This window comes from Callospermophilus lateralis, chromosome 12 (assembly GCF_048772815.1).
Source record: "Callospermophilus lateralis isolate mCalLat2 chromosome 12, mCalLat2.hap1, whole genome shotgun sequence".
Classification (NCBI taxonomy): domain Eukaryota; kingdom Metazoa; phylum Chordata; class Mammalia; order Rodentia; family Sciuridae; genus Callospermophilus; species Callospermophilus lateralis.
The window spans coordinates 101,302,634-101,317,329 of record NC_135316.1 but is presented as its reverse complement, the minus strand read 5'-3'; the positions used below and the strand labels follow the sequence as shown (position 1 = coordinate 101,317,329).

The following is a 14,696-nucleotide window of genomic DNA, read 5'->3' as shown; positions in this document are numbered from 1 at the left end:
GTGAGATCTACTAGAAGACGACCTGTTAGACCCAAGCAAGTCACATCTCTTTTTCCTTAAATATCAGAACTCCTCCAAAGCCGCCATACATACATCTCTAAACTTGAAAATACTACAAAATAGTCTTAAATCATTCCAATAAATATGCTATGGATTTTTTTTTTAATTTTTTCTTTATTTGAGACAGGGTCTCACTATGTTTCCAAGGCTGGTCCTGAACTCCTGGGCTTCAAGTGAGCCTCGTCTTCTGCCTTAGCCTCCCCAGTGCTGGATGAGGCTATGGACTTGTCCCCCCGCCCCCATACTGACATGGAGTCCAGGGCCTCAGGCCTCACGTGTGCTAGGCCAGCACTCCAGCACTGGCTAATCCCCAGTGCCCAGCTGTAGATTCTTACTTTTTTTTAAAGTACTTTTTTAGGTGTCAATGGACCTTTGTTCTATTTATTTACATGTGGTGCTAAGGATTGAACCCAGTGCCTTGCATGTACACAGCGAGCGCTCTGCCACTCTGCTACAGCCCTAGCCCCTGAATGTGGATTGTTTTTTTAAATATTTTTTTAGTAGTAGATGGACACAATACCTTTTATTTTATTTATTTATTTTTATGTGGTGCTGAGGATTGAACCCAGGGTCTTGCATGTGCTAAGCGAGTGCTCTACCCTAGCCCCCACCCTCCGCTGTGGATTCTTAATATTCAATTTCAAATGCTGCAACAACTACACTTATCACTGAGAACTGGAAGTTGTACAATAAACCTCAGATCATAAACATGCAGAAAACAGAATAACATTCAGAAGTATTTTCTTGTTCACCAAATTTCCGATAGGAATTAGAGCTACTCTAGATCTAAATCAGTTGCTCTCAGACAACAGTTGTGGCAACTAGAAAGTTCTAGGACCCCATCTCAATAAGGGAAATAAGACTTTACTCTTGGGTGTGAAATGTATTTCGACAATGCTAGTTGGACTTATTGAGTGATTACATGGTGCCAAGAACTGTACTGCAGTGTTAGGAATGCATTATCCTGTTTAATTCTCACTCTAGCCAACAAGGTAGATGGTATTATTACTCTCATTGTACAGCACAGGAAACTGCTGAGAAAGAGTAAATGAGGCTAAATCAAATGGTCAATAAATCCGTATCTGCCTGACCCTAAAGAGGTGGCTTCCACTGGTACCCTGTAAATTTCCTTTTGGATACAAATAGATGGGATATATTATATGAAATACAATACTGAAGTAATAACTATAACATTCCAAAGGAATTCAAGAAAAGAAGCAAGATATTTATATCTATGTGAAGAGATTTAAAATCACGAAGCTAAAAAATGGCAGAGGAAAGTGACAAACTTCAGAATCCAAAGACTTCATCCTCCTCCCTCATTTAACTTCCTTGCCTACCCCTCAACTCGGCGAATAGACCTCTGGATCCTTTCCTTTTGCAAAGGATAACATAGATAGGTGATTTTGTGTACATGGAATTTGGATTTAGCTGCACTGTGTACACCATCTGGTTGCCAGTGGACACTATCTGTGGTTCATATGTCTGTCCTATTGAAATCAGCCCATTTCCCTAGCACCCAGAATTTATTTGGAATTGGCTGGGGGGGGGGGGTGGGTGGCACACAACTATAATCTCAGCAACTCAGGAGGCTGAAGCAGGAGGATCCCAAGTTTGAGGCTGGCCTCAGCATCTTAGCAAGACCCTGTCTCAAAAGGAAAAATAAAAAAGGACTGATGATGTGGCTCAGTGATAGAACACCCCTGGGTTCAACCCCCAGTACTGAAAAATAAATGAAAAAAGAATATTATATATTGTTTGGTATATATTTCTAGTACCAGAAAAAAAAATATGTCTTCCTCATTGTTTTATAAGAGTTAAGCTTACTTAAAAACAAAAAACTACCAAATCACAGTTTTGCCTACTTGTGTGTTAACTGTGACTTCTAGGGGAACAAGGAGGAAGCTACAGGGAACATTTAAGAACAAGTTCTGCCTTCATGCCACCAAGGTGGGCACACCAAACACGACAGACAATACCAAGTGTTGGCGAAGATGTAGAGAAGCTGAGTCGCTCAGCCACTGCAAGGAATGGAAAACTGGCTGTCACTCTGGAAAACAGCAGTTCAACACAGAAGACAGCATATGCACGGCCCAGAAGTGACACTCCTGTGCATGCACCTCCCACGAAATGTACCCACGTCCATGCAGAAGGCTTCATGTGAATGTCACAGCAGCACTGTTTGTAACGGTCAGAAAGACAAAATGACCTACATGCCCATCAGCTGAAGATTAAAAAGGGGTACACACAATGGCATCATTCATATTCATGTTTTTATGGTATTCAGCCTTAAAAACACGTTGTGCGAAGACAAAGCTTTGCCATCAGCATTCTAAGTGAAAGAGGAGCATCGCAGCAGGCCACATGCTCCTGCCTCTATGGCCGTGAGGGCACAGAATTAGCAGAAACACACAGGCAGAGGCTGGAGGGCCGGGCGGTCAGAGCAACTGTAAGACCGGGGCTTCCCTGGGGGATCACAACTGGTGTGGTGCTGGTTGCACAGCCCTGCGAATCCACTAATGCCACAGACCCGCGCTCTTCAAGTCAGTCAGTTCTAGAGGACTGAGTCCTATCTCCATAAAGCTATTGGGGGAGTCCTTAGAGGCAGATCTGGAACATTCTCTGTGAGTCAAGCTCATGAAGTCATCTGACCACAGGCAACAGATTAAAATGGACTCACAAGAAAACAGTTAACATGCAAAATATCTACAAGAACAGCAACTCAAAGAGTGAGGCTGCAGTAAATTGAAGGCAATGGCTTCCAAGGATGAATACTTAGAAGGTATACTAAGAAGGTGTTGGTGCACCAGCTAGACCACACTGGGGCTGAGGTGGAGCTCAGTGGGACTGGGCTTGATTTCCAGCATCCAAAACACATGCAAACAAACCAAAAACACCAAGATTTTTTTTTACATACATAAAGGAAAAAATCTTAGAAATTCTACTTCTAAGTCAAATTAACTTATTTGCATTTCAAACTGAAGAACAAAAGAGGTTTAGTTTACAATAGTTTGGGCCTATTTTAGACAGATATTTATTAAATATTTATTAAAACGCTTAAGCTTGAAATAGTACTATAGGCACCAGAAAGAAAACAAATATGAGCAATTCAATTCTATACCTTCTGTTCAATAAAACTTGCTTCTCCATGGCAGGTGGTACAGAGAATTCTACCCAGGGGGTTAATCAAAATTCCCTTAGAATAATTGAAAAGCATCTGCATTTTTTCCCCCAGAAACCACAAAAAGTCTCAGTAAGCAGATCATATAATCTTGATTATTAGCACGAAGCCTGTAGCAGCATAATGTGTTGTCCCCAGAAATTGAGTTACATACGCAGTGTCATCATGCAATAAGTCAGTGATGTCTCCCTTAATGAGACTGAAAAACTGGAGGAAATCAAGAGAGAGACAAGGCTGTGGTGAGTTGGTGTGTGGTGTTCTGCTGCTGTTGTGAAGCAATCCGGTGCCTGATGCAGTCATGCTGGGGCAGGGGTGCCGGGAGAGGCCTGGGGGGTCGCTGACCCCAACCTTCATTTTACCACAGAAAACTGAGGTTTGAGACAGGGATCACCTTGGGACTAGAAATGAGCTCTTTCGGGGTTCTCTTTAGGAGATTGTTTTCCCTCTGAGTATACTCACTTCAGAGGGTGCTACCTAAGAAATAGGAAACTGGAACTTCTGAGAGTTACCCTGGGGGACTCCACGGCCACGCAGAGCCACAAGCCGTCTGTGAAGGTGTGTGAATCACAGTGACCTGAGAGTCAGCCCAGGGGGATCAGAAGCAAAGTCCTGTGTAGTCTAGGTGGCCGAAGCCTTGTCTATTGCAAGAGTCCCTCCTGCGAGAAGATGGACAGCAACACTAAAGCCCAGTAAAGGAGGACTCAGAGTTGGCCCCTGCAGGGAGGTGGAGATTTGCGGGGAGAGGGGTGGCACAGGCACACTAGGTCATTTCCATATAAACCACACTAGCTCTGAAGCTATGCTAATGAGCATCCTGGTTAATGTGGAGGGCAGATTGGGTCACTGGAAGAAACATGCCTCACTTCAACTCAATACATGCACATTTTGGTTCAGGCATCAGTCTCCATGATGTCACTGCTCTTGGATCTGATCACACCCAGGTTTCCTGTGTACTAATCATGTTTTTAAACTTTGTTGGTATCTTAGGATGTTTTAACATTTTGGGGGGATTTGTGGCTCCAGGGAAAGATTCATCCAGGGCTGGTTAATTCCTAAAGTTAGTAAAGACTTGCGACCCCTTTATCTAGCCCTCACACCAAGCCATTATTCCTGCTGGCCCTAAATCATTCCAGAGTCAGGCACCAGGGCGACTAGGGACCACCCCCTATCCCCTAAAGCCTCCAACATCATTCATCTTGCCAATCCTAAGCTATCACCTTTCCCAAGGGAACCCCAAGAAGGCTTATCTTAGTTTTTTTGCTGCTGTGACTGAAAGCTCTGACCAGAACAACTGTAGAGGAGAAAGTATTTGAGGGCTCATGGTTTCAGAGGTCTCAGTCCACTGACAGCTGGAGCTATTCCTCAGGTCTCCAGGTGAGGCAGAACAACATGGCGGAAGACTGTGGCGGAGGGAAGTAGCTCACATAATGATCAAGAAGGAGAGAGAGAGGCGGGGGGGGGGGGGAGGGAGAAAGGGAGGTAGAGATAGAGAGATAGAGATATTCCACTTGCCAGACACAGATATATGTCCCCAATACCCACCTCCTCCAGCCACACCTTACCTGCCTCAACCACCACTCAATCCCATCAGGGCTTTCATTAACTAAGTGGTTAAGGCTCTCACAACCCAATCATTTCCTCTTTGAATCCTCTCACACTGTCTCACAATGAGATTTTGGGGGATACCACACACCTAAACCTGCTCCTGCTTTAGCCTGGCTCTTTTCTGCCTCTGACCCACACTGGTGGGGAACCCCTTCTCTTAGGAAATGTATATGACAAATTCTTTTTTTTAATGGCATTCACCTCTCCATCCGTGCATTCATAAATTAAATCCATAAATTAAAATCCACAAGTACATTTCCCAGCACCCTGCAAAGTCAACACCAGGTCTGTATGGCCACTGCGGGCCAGACTGCAGAGAGCGGCCCAGGGACAGGGCCCCCGAGCACCGCCCTGCCCTCCCTGCAGCCCCGACGTCTGCTGGCAGACCCAGGTTCAGGGAGAGGTCCTCAGTGCGCACGCGTGGAGCCACAGCATGTGTCCACATGGGTCTGTTTTCAATAAGTTGGTGAACTGATAAACAAACATTAAATTGATCTTTACTGTAAATAACATTGGCATTAGCAAAGATGATCACAATAAAAAACTATTGATGGGTGAGCATGAACTATGAAGTTTATTCTTTTTTGAAAAGCAATTTAGATACAGTGAAGATATGTTTAAAAATCATCCTTTGGATCATTGCTTCAGGCAGTGACAGAGAGATGACCCTCACTTAAAGGAATACTTTGGTCATAATTCTGGGCAGACATAAAGGTGCACACCAATAGCCACAATACACGTGACTTAGCTAGCTCTCTCCAACCTGACCAAGACGCTGGCAGCCTTCTTTATTCACAAATTATGGTCGGAGTGAGACCAGCCTACTGAATGCAGGAAAATCAGCGGTGGGGCCCAAGTCAGAGCTCGTCAGGAGTCTCCGAGACCTTCAGGAAAGGGCTGGGAGATGGTCACAAACACTGACAGATAGATGAGCCCAGACTTGTAGTGGCGCCACTTACAGCTTTTCAACTCATAGTGGCACAAACACGATTCATGTTCAGTAGACACAGGGCTGTGGGTATTGAATGTGGGTCTTCTCCTGGGCTAGTGGTGGCCAGCACAATCACTGCCTGTGATGCTGGGCAGCAAGTGCCATCCCAGTCAGCCCCAGAGCACAGGGGAAGGGCCATGTGCCACAGTGCACTGGGCGGCTGAGATCTGATGTGCAGAGGGTGAGGGGATGGAAGGCAGGATGGTCCCCAGGAGTAACTGCAGCACTGGACCCTGACTGCTCTAGATGAGGGGCTCCACTCTGGCACTACTGACATTGCAGGTGGACTAATACTTAGTCACAGGGTTGTCCTGGCATGGTAGGATGGCTGTCAGTCTCCTGGCCAGTTGCCATTAGATTCTGGTGGCACCTCACCACTCATCACAGCCAGTGTCCAGACATTGCCATTAGTCCCCTGAAGAGCAAAACTGCCCCCGATGAGAACCACTGGGAACCATTAGACTTGTAGGACTCCAGCACGCTGCCAGGCACATATTTGAACACTGTCCATGCCATTCCTAAAATCCTTTAAGAGGCCTCAGAAACAGAGAAGTGGGTTTACTTCCCCTGACCCACTCCCCATCTGGCCGTCAGGCATCACAAGGAAGAGTGGGGCCACTGGTAGAACTAAATCCCAACCCCCAGCTGCCTGTGAGAAGAGGCCGTGTCTACCTTCAGGACTGGCTTGATCCCCTAGCTGCCCTTTCTACGTGAACCACTTGGAGCCAATCACTTCATTTCTGTAGGTGTGTGACAGAGGCATTATCTACGTGTGAAATGAGGGTTCTACGGGCGCCCTTCATAGCTGTGAGACTTCAAGGAGACACCCAGACACAACTCACTGGGCACGCTGCAGGCACTCCCACATGGTCTCCTTGACCACCCCCCTTGTAAAGGCTGGTCTAACAAGTGGCTAGACAGGAAAGGGGTGGGCGATGCCTTGGACATGGTGAACTCTAAGGGTAACTGTTAGGAAGGACTTACACAGTGTTTATTTCTCTAATCCCTAAAAAGACAAGGATTCTATCTCAGACAAGGGCACTTTGCCGCATCAAGGTGTCCCCACATGCTTGGTAATTAGCTTAGGTAATTAACACTGATATTTTAGGAATCACCTTAGCTGTTTCCCTACTACCTTGAAAATTTACACCATTCAAAAGATACATGCAGCTGGAGAAAGACACCTCCCAGAAACACATACCCCAGACAGTGATTATGGTTCAGCCTCCTCAGTTCTCCTCAGGTATCCTGCCATATATTTCCATGCACGAGGGGGAAAATACCACAAAATATTAAGTAGCTGAGCAATTAAATGGTAGCTGAAAAAGAACAGGCAACACTGCTTCACACATGCGTGTGAGGTGTCGCCTGCAGCCTACTCTGTTTGATACACCTCACTGGGAAGATTACAGGACTTCCACAAAATTGAGGACCAGATGAAGAGAAGCAGCTGGTATAATACGTATTTAACTGCGCACTCTCACTGTTGACTCAGAATGTGAGTGTCAATGGCAAACAATGACAGGCCATCTATCTGTTCAAATGGTAATAAGAACCTAAGTCACACAAGGCCATGCCACAAGCTAGGATTTGCCCTAGATTCCATGAGTGGCTGTCTAAGGCACATCTGGTCTATGACCCAGTATGAGGAAGATTAAGAAAAAGATCCTTATACACCTCCAAATAACTAAAACAAATGTTCATTCCTAAAGCAAATTAGGCCGGGTACAGTTCGTCATTTTCTTTATAAGGTGATCAAGTAGTGACAGTGTGTATGATACTGATAAGTTTCAGACCCATAAGAATCTAGATATTTCATCTCTCACGTAGATTAGTGAAATGGGAGAGAAACTCTACAATCCCAGCTTTATGACCACCCAGTCATTCAATTGGGTGCAATTATGTTGGTCTCCAAATCCCCAGCTTCCGCCCTCCGGGCTACTTGGCAACGTCTGGGAGAAGATGTTTTGGCTCTTACATCTGGGGATGTGACCAGGTGGCAGAGGCCAGGGCTGCTGAAGGTCCTGTCATGCACAGGTCAGTTCTCTGTGACACAGAATCACCCAGTACAAAATGTCCATGCTGCCAAGGTTGAAAAGCCCTGCTCTGGGCAAAACCAAAACTGATCTCTGTCTTGGATGTAAGGCTTCAAAACTCTGACTAAATCAAAGGAACTGAGCAAGTGATAAGTAAATTTAAAAGACAGAGTAAATGACAACTTTGGATTTAATTATACCTTAGGTCCTATCACGTTCCTCCTAGGTAACAACCTGCACTGTCAACATACCCTTACTCAAATGCATGTCCCAGCCTCTTATGGTAAGAAAATTCCAGAGCATTGTTCCTATGCTGGGCTCAGAATACCAGCAGTACAAGGTGCTCTTCAGTGTCAATTTACTAGGCTCTTTACTAATTCTACACTAATTGTCAAAATGCAGTCCAAATCCTAGTCTTGGTATTCCTGAAACTGTTTTCTACAAACACAGACTCCAGGCCTCACCTCAGGACCAGGGAGTCAGCTTTTCTGAGACTAGAACCTGGGAATCTGCATTTCAGCTAGCTTCCTGGGCGATTCTTATGCATGATAAAGTTTAAGAATCACTGACTTACATGTGGCTTCTATAAGAAAAGCACTGACATTTCTACATTTTTTCACTGTAAATTAAACAGCATAAGCAAAGAATTCATAGCCATGACAGATCAATGACATATAGCAATGTAGCACAGGGCCTAAAATGCCTATCTAACCCATCGCCCTTCAAAGTGAGGCTGGTGCGAGAAGGTCTCACTAGCACCATTATCAAACGCCCTGTCTCAGAAGCATTTGCCTTTCCAGTCAAACAGATTTTAAGCAGCAGCGTTCAAATACAATGTCCCAAAGTCATTGTACATGATGTCTGGCCAAGATGTGTTCTTTATGTTTTCCATTATTCTTTAGCAAAACAGATGTTCTTAAGCATCTTGATGCCACAAATATATATATATATATATATATATATATATAAAAATACATGCTTTAAAATTGGAATTCAATGACAAATAATACATTCTCTGTGTTAAGAGGGCATAGCCATTGGATGAACAAAACTTTGGCTTTTCAAATAAAAAGAAAATATTTTTCCTTAAATTTGTTTGTTCACTAAGCATCAAATTGTGGACTCAATTGAAATCACAATTTCAGATAATATCTCCCAGCAAGAAAGGAAAAAATGTGAATCACATATAGCAAAGGGAGAGTAGAAAGCGGAAGTATTAAGACACCAAGTACCTGCTATTTTTAGGCATTTTACAGACATTTTCTTATGTTCCCTTGTCACCTCCATAAAAACAGATAATGTCTGTCTTACTGATGAGAAAATGGAGGACCAGAGAGGTTAAGTAACTTGTTCAAGTTCACAAAGCTAGTAGATGGGAAATCTGAGACTCAAACACAGGAAGTCTGTGTTTATATTCCTGTCTACATCAATATTCACTAACAGTGGTTCATGGAAATTTCTTGTGAACATGTAACTCAGTAATCCCAAAAGTTTTAAATTGGTAACATTCCAAAGGATATTATATCTCTGATTGTTTCTACTAACTCTCAGGTGCTCTATGGCTTATTCATCAGAAAATGAATGGAACTAAGTCAGCTAATAGATATAGAAGTACTCTAAAACCCTAAAGCATAGTACAAGTATAAGGCATTGAGTTATTTATTAAAATGGGCTTTATTTTGAGGATCTTTTGCAATTGGCAATAGAATATTGAGATACTTTGAAATAATTAGTGACACCTTAGGGTGGAGATATTGTGCAACCATGAATAATGTAAGTAATAATAATATGAATGATCTGGATAACAGGGAAGGGGATAATTTTGCAGATGACTCCATTAGGGAGGTGGGCATTTCTCAGAGTTCCACTCTGAGTTTCCCTTGCCTCCTGGGTAAACCTTACCTCCTACATGGCGTCACCTCACTGGTGATGGAGTGCTAACTCATATGCTCACTTTTCATCTTTTTCCTGATCTCCCCAAAAGAAATGCCTCTTGCAACTCTGGTGTCCCTCTGGCATTTCAAACTAAAAACAGTTAAAATCTACCTCATCTACTCTACCTCCTCTCTTCCCTTTTTCATCCTTCACTTCTTCCTGGGAATCAATAGGCAGAAGTTATTCAGAACATCTGGAGATACTGTGACCCTCTTCATTCAAAACCTGCAATGAAACTCAGTGTCTAGAAGACACAGCCTGTTATGGGTCAGATGTGAGGTGTCCCCCAAAAGCTCCTGTGTGAGACAATGCAAGAAGGTTTAGAGGTGAGATGACTGGGTTACGAGAGCCTTAACCCAACCAGTGAATTAATCCTATGATGGAGTTAACTGGGTGGGAACTGAAGGCAGGTGGAGGAGTGTGGCTGGAGGAGGTGGGTGTCTGGGGACGTGACTTTGGGGTTAATATTCAGTCCTTGCTGAGCAGAACTCTCTCTCTGCTTCCCTCCACCACAAGATGTTCTGCCTCACCTCAGGCCCTGAGGAATGGAGTTGGCCATCTATGGACGAGACCTCTGAAAGCATGAGCCCCCAAATAAATTTGGCTCCTTAAAATTGTTCTTGTCAGGTCTTTTGGTCACAGCAGTGAAAAAACTGACCAGAATACAACCCGGTCTCCTTGGCAGAGTCCTTCATCACCTAGCCCCTGCTATTCCACGTCCACCTCCCAAACAAACCTTTGCTCCCTACCTGCCATCCTCATTGGACTGCCTGCTTTTCCTAAAAGACCCGGGGCACCCACAGGCCTCAGTGCCTTCATTTATCTCCCTTCTCTTTCTCTCCCATTCATTTCTGAACCTCTCTCTTCAGGCTTTTGCAGATGCTGATCCCCATTCTCTGAAATGCTTTTCCCTCTTGCAAACATGATTCATCCCCAAACTTGTGACCTGAGCTAACCAGGTCCATTAGGGCTGGTCATGATTCCTCCACATCCTTTATCCAAGCCTTGAAAACCTCTCCTTCACACACATTTCTTATTGTTCCTATTACACCAGACATGAGGAGCTGCTCCCACTTCTGTATCCACAGGGGCCAGTGGGCTAGCTGGTGGCAAGAATATTTTTTTCCTTTGATTTGCCCAAACTCAATGTCTGACGCATGGTAATTGATCACTGTAAGATAATGACTGAGTGCCACCGCAGCATTAAATGTTAGGCCTCATGCTCATTATCAAAATGTGAAGTCTAATAAGATGTGTAGGACAATTCTGTTTCACCAGGTTTGTGGCAGGACCACTTCTGTGTCTGCTGAGGGACTGCTTATAACTTATAAAGCACAGAAAAAGTTATAAAGTTATAAAGTTCTTTAAAGTTTAAGTATATTTTTAGAAGATACGTAATCAAGAATACATGATGTCATTACTACTCCAAAGAGTCAGTATTTTCATTTTCCAATTATTTGGATTCCAAACAAATGGAGTCTATACTATTAAAATTCAATATCCATAAGTGAATTCTTCAGAAGAAGCAGAACTTTTTGATGTTTATGTATCTATAAATATGAATGATGCAGATTTCAGGCCCTGTGATGTAGATGACAAGATACAGCCCAAGCTTCAGCTCTTGCTAATTAAACGAATCAATTAAAAGACTGCAGTTGCAACTGCTGTTCTATAGTAGCAATAACAACCCCACGGGGAGGTCTTTCACTGCATTAAAATGCTGTCCTCCACAACTCCATCGGATATTATTAGAAGCAGTTATTTGTGTCTTGCTGTCATATTAGTAGCAAAGGCAAATTATGGAAATATGCAGACCAGAATGGTCCCAGTATGAGATCAGGTTGGGTTTTTAGCCTCCAAGGGAACAATTGCTGAAATTCCAAAGTTCCCCAAAGTTCTTTAATAGAACTGATAAATCTATCAGCACAGCATCCATTTAGAAGCCAGGTAAGGGTCACATATTTACATACTTTCCTGCTAAGCTGATACAATTCAACGAGATGAATTATCATATTAAGTTTACCCTCCTGAGTTAAACTGATGGAGTTCAAAATTGTTTTCGATGGTTGTCATTAATCGCTGTTACTTCATAAATGCTTACTTTGAAATCTAATTGTGCTGGTGTATCAAGGGTCATATTAATAGCATTCTTAATGGTAAATCTTTGTAAAACATGTTTATTCTACTGATATTATTACTCAAGCTCTCAAGGCTAATAAGAAATAAAGTATATTTATTATCAATAAAAAACTTAATTTAAAATGTACAATTTGAGATTTAAATTAGCTTTAAGAACTTTAGCATCATTTGGTTTCATTAAGATCTCTGGCTAAGCTTCAAAGACATAGAATTTGATAGTTCTTCAAGAGTCTTTGGGTGGCTGCCAATTATCACGGCCATAAAGAGGCTGCTCATTGAGTCTAAGTTTATCTTTCCTTTTGGGCAATTGGCATTGTTTTTGCAAGGAAAAAAATTCCAATCTCTCCGAAATATGTTTGCTTTAATATCCCAATGCTTTAAAAATTAAATATAAATTTAATAATAAATAAACAATGGCCAGAATAAACAATTTAAATAAAATGGCAATTTTTACATTCTTAAAGTAATTTTTAAAAAAGCCTACCCTTATTGTTTAGCCTAGTTCAAGTAAAGAATTCTGGTTGAGCAAAATAGTACCTCTTCCGTTCTTTGAGAGCTCTTACTGATGTACTCAGACACACAGCTTCACCAAAATGTGTGTTAGTCAGTTTTTCATCATTGTGACCAAAATATCTGATACAAATAAGTCGAAGGAAGAAGGTTTATTTGGTCTCCCAGTTTACAGAGGTTTTGGTCCACTGTCGGCTGGCTCCATGACTCTAGGCCTGAGGTGATGCAAAGCATCATGGGAAAGGACGAGCAGGGGAAAGCTGCTCAGCTCATGGTGATGAGGAAGCAGATGAAGAAAGGGGCTGGGGGCCAGGGACAAAGCATGACCCCTGAAGACACACCCCAGTGACGCATGTCCTCCACCCAGGCCCCACTTCCTACCGTGACACCATCTCCCAACAGCCCATTCCAACTATGAGCTCATCAATAGATTATTAGTCCCCTAATGAGGTCAGAGCCCTCGTGAACTAGTCATTTCTCAAAATGCCCCCCGCTGAACGTTTCTGCACTGATGGCCAGGCCTTCCACTCAAAAGATCCAAACCATGACAATAAGCAGACTAACACACACACACACACACACACATACACACACACAACCAGACAATGAACTATCTGGAGTAGGCCCAGGTATCCTAGAAACACCCTGGGACAGGCAACTCACCAACTAACTGTGAATGGACCAAATGCCTGTGACCCCACCCCCACATTCATATTTTGAGGCTCTAACCCCTGATGAAACAGTATCTGGAGATGGGAGTGACTAGGCTAGATGAGGCCCTGAGGGTGGGACTCAGGAGGGACTCTGCGGACTCAGGAGTGACTCTGCGGAAGAGGAAGGGAGACCAGAGCTGGCTCACTCCCTGCCACGTGAACACACAGCAAGAAGGCCACCCACAAGCCAGGAAGAGAGGCCTCCCCAGCCACTGAGCATGCTGCTCGTTATTCTTGAACTTGCCAGAATCATGAGAAATGAATGTCTGTTGTTTCAGCGACCCTGGTCCACACATTCGTCACAGCAGCCTGAGATGACTTACATGAACAACTGTGCTTGGCAGCCTTCTGGAGAAGGCAGTGGAGCAACTCACTCTTAAGGAATTTTGGTGGACTTCAAAGCCAAAAAAGCTGGTTTTGCATCCAGATTCTATCAGTTATAGAACAGAATAGTTACTTAACTTTCTTATATTATCATTGTTATTAATTATTGTTGCTATTATCATGATAGTGTTTTGGTTTTGATGATGGTGCTGGATATCATGCTTACATTTTTCTTTTTCTGCACACTTAAGAATGCACACCCATTGTTGGTGTTCTGGCACGTCTGAGCTGGGAAGGTGACTTCAGCTGTGTGGGAGATAACAGGCATGGAAATACTTGGGAAATAAATGGCAGACCTCAACTGAGGTCTCAGTAAAGCATACACTTAAGAAGGAACACTGCTAACATGTATTTCTAGATAAATTTTCTCTTTTCATATATATCAAAAAAGCTTTCAGGTCTACATAAAGTGTATATGGACTGGCAGTGCCATCTAAAAAAAATCATGTCCCCAGAACCTCATAAGTGTGGTCTTACTTGGAAACAGCCTTTGGAGATGTGCATAGTCAGGATGAGGCTTTGCTAGATAGGGTGAGCCCCCATCTGGTAACTGGTGTCCCTGGAGTCACACTAATGAACACACAGAGACATGGGAAGACCATGTGACAACAGAAGAGGTAACTGGAAGGACACAGCTAGAAGCCAAGGAACACCAAGGACTGCCAGCAACTACAGAAGCTAGGAGAGAGGAGAGGATGAAACAGACTCTCCCTGAAGCCTTTCAGGAGGATCAACCTGCCCACACTTGGGCTTTAGCTGTCTGCCTCCAGAGTTGTGAGAGAAGACACTGCTGCTGTTTCCAGCCTTCTGGAAGGTGATAATGTGTGGCAGCAGCCCCAGACACCTCCTACAAACTACACACTCACACACACACACACACACATATATACATACACTACACACACACACACACACACACACACAACACACACACACTCCTACAAACTATAATTTAGGAGTAGGAGTGTGATGAGGTTGATAGACACTAAAGTTATATTTTAACTATACTTCAAACAGCATGATAGAAAGGAGACCTCAGGTTTGGATTGAAAGTTCTGAGCAAAGGCTTTACAGTCAACAGAATACACTTATTGAATCTCAAATCTACACCCTTTACATGCATCTGAAATCTATTAAAGTGG

The 14,696-nt window shown here is 43.3% G+C and overlaps 1 protein-coding gene across 2 annotated transcripts in view; it reads right to left on the bottom strand.

Moving 5' to 3' along the window:
• The window catches only part of Pcca (propionyl-CoA carboxylase subunit alpha), a 360,840-nt gene that overhangs the window by 42,461 nt on the left and 303,683 nt on the right, over positions 1-14,696 (bottom strand). The gene's annotated exons all lie outside the window — the stretch shown is intronic.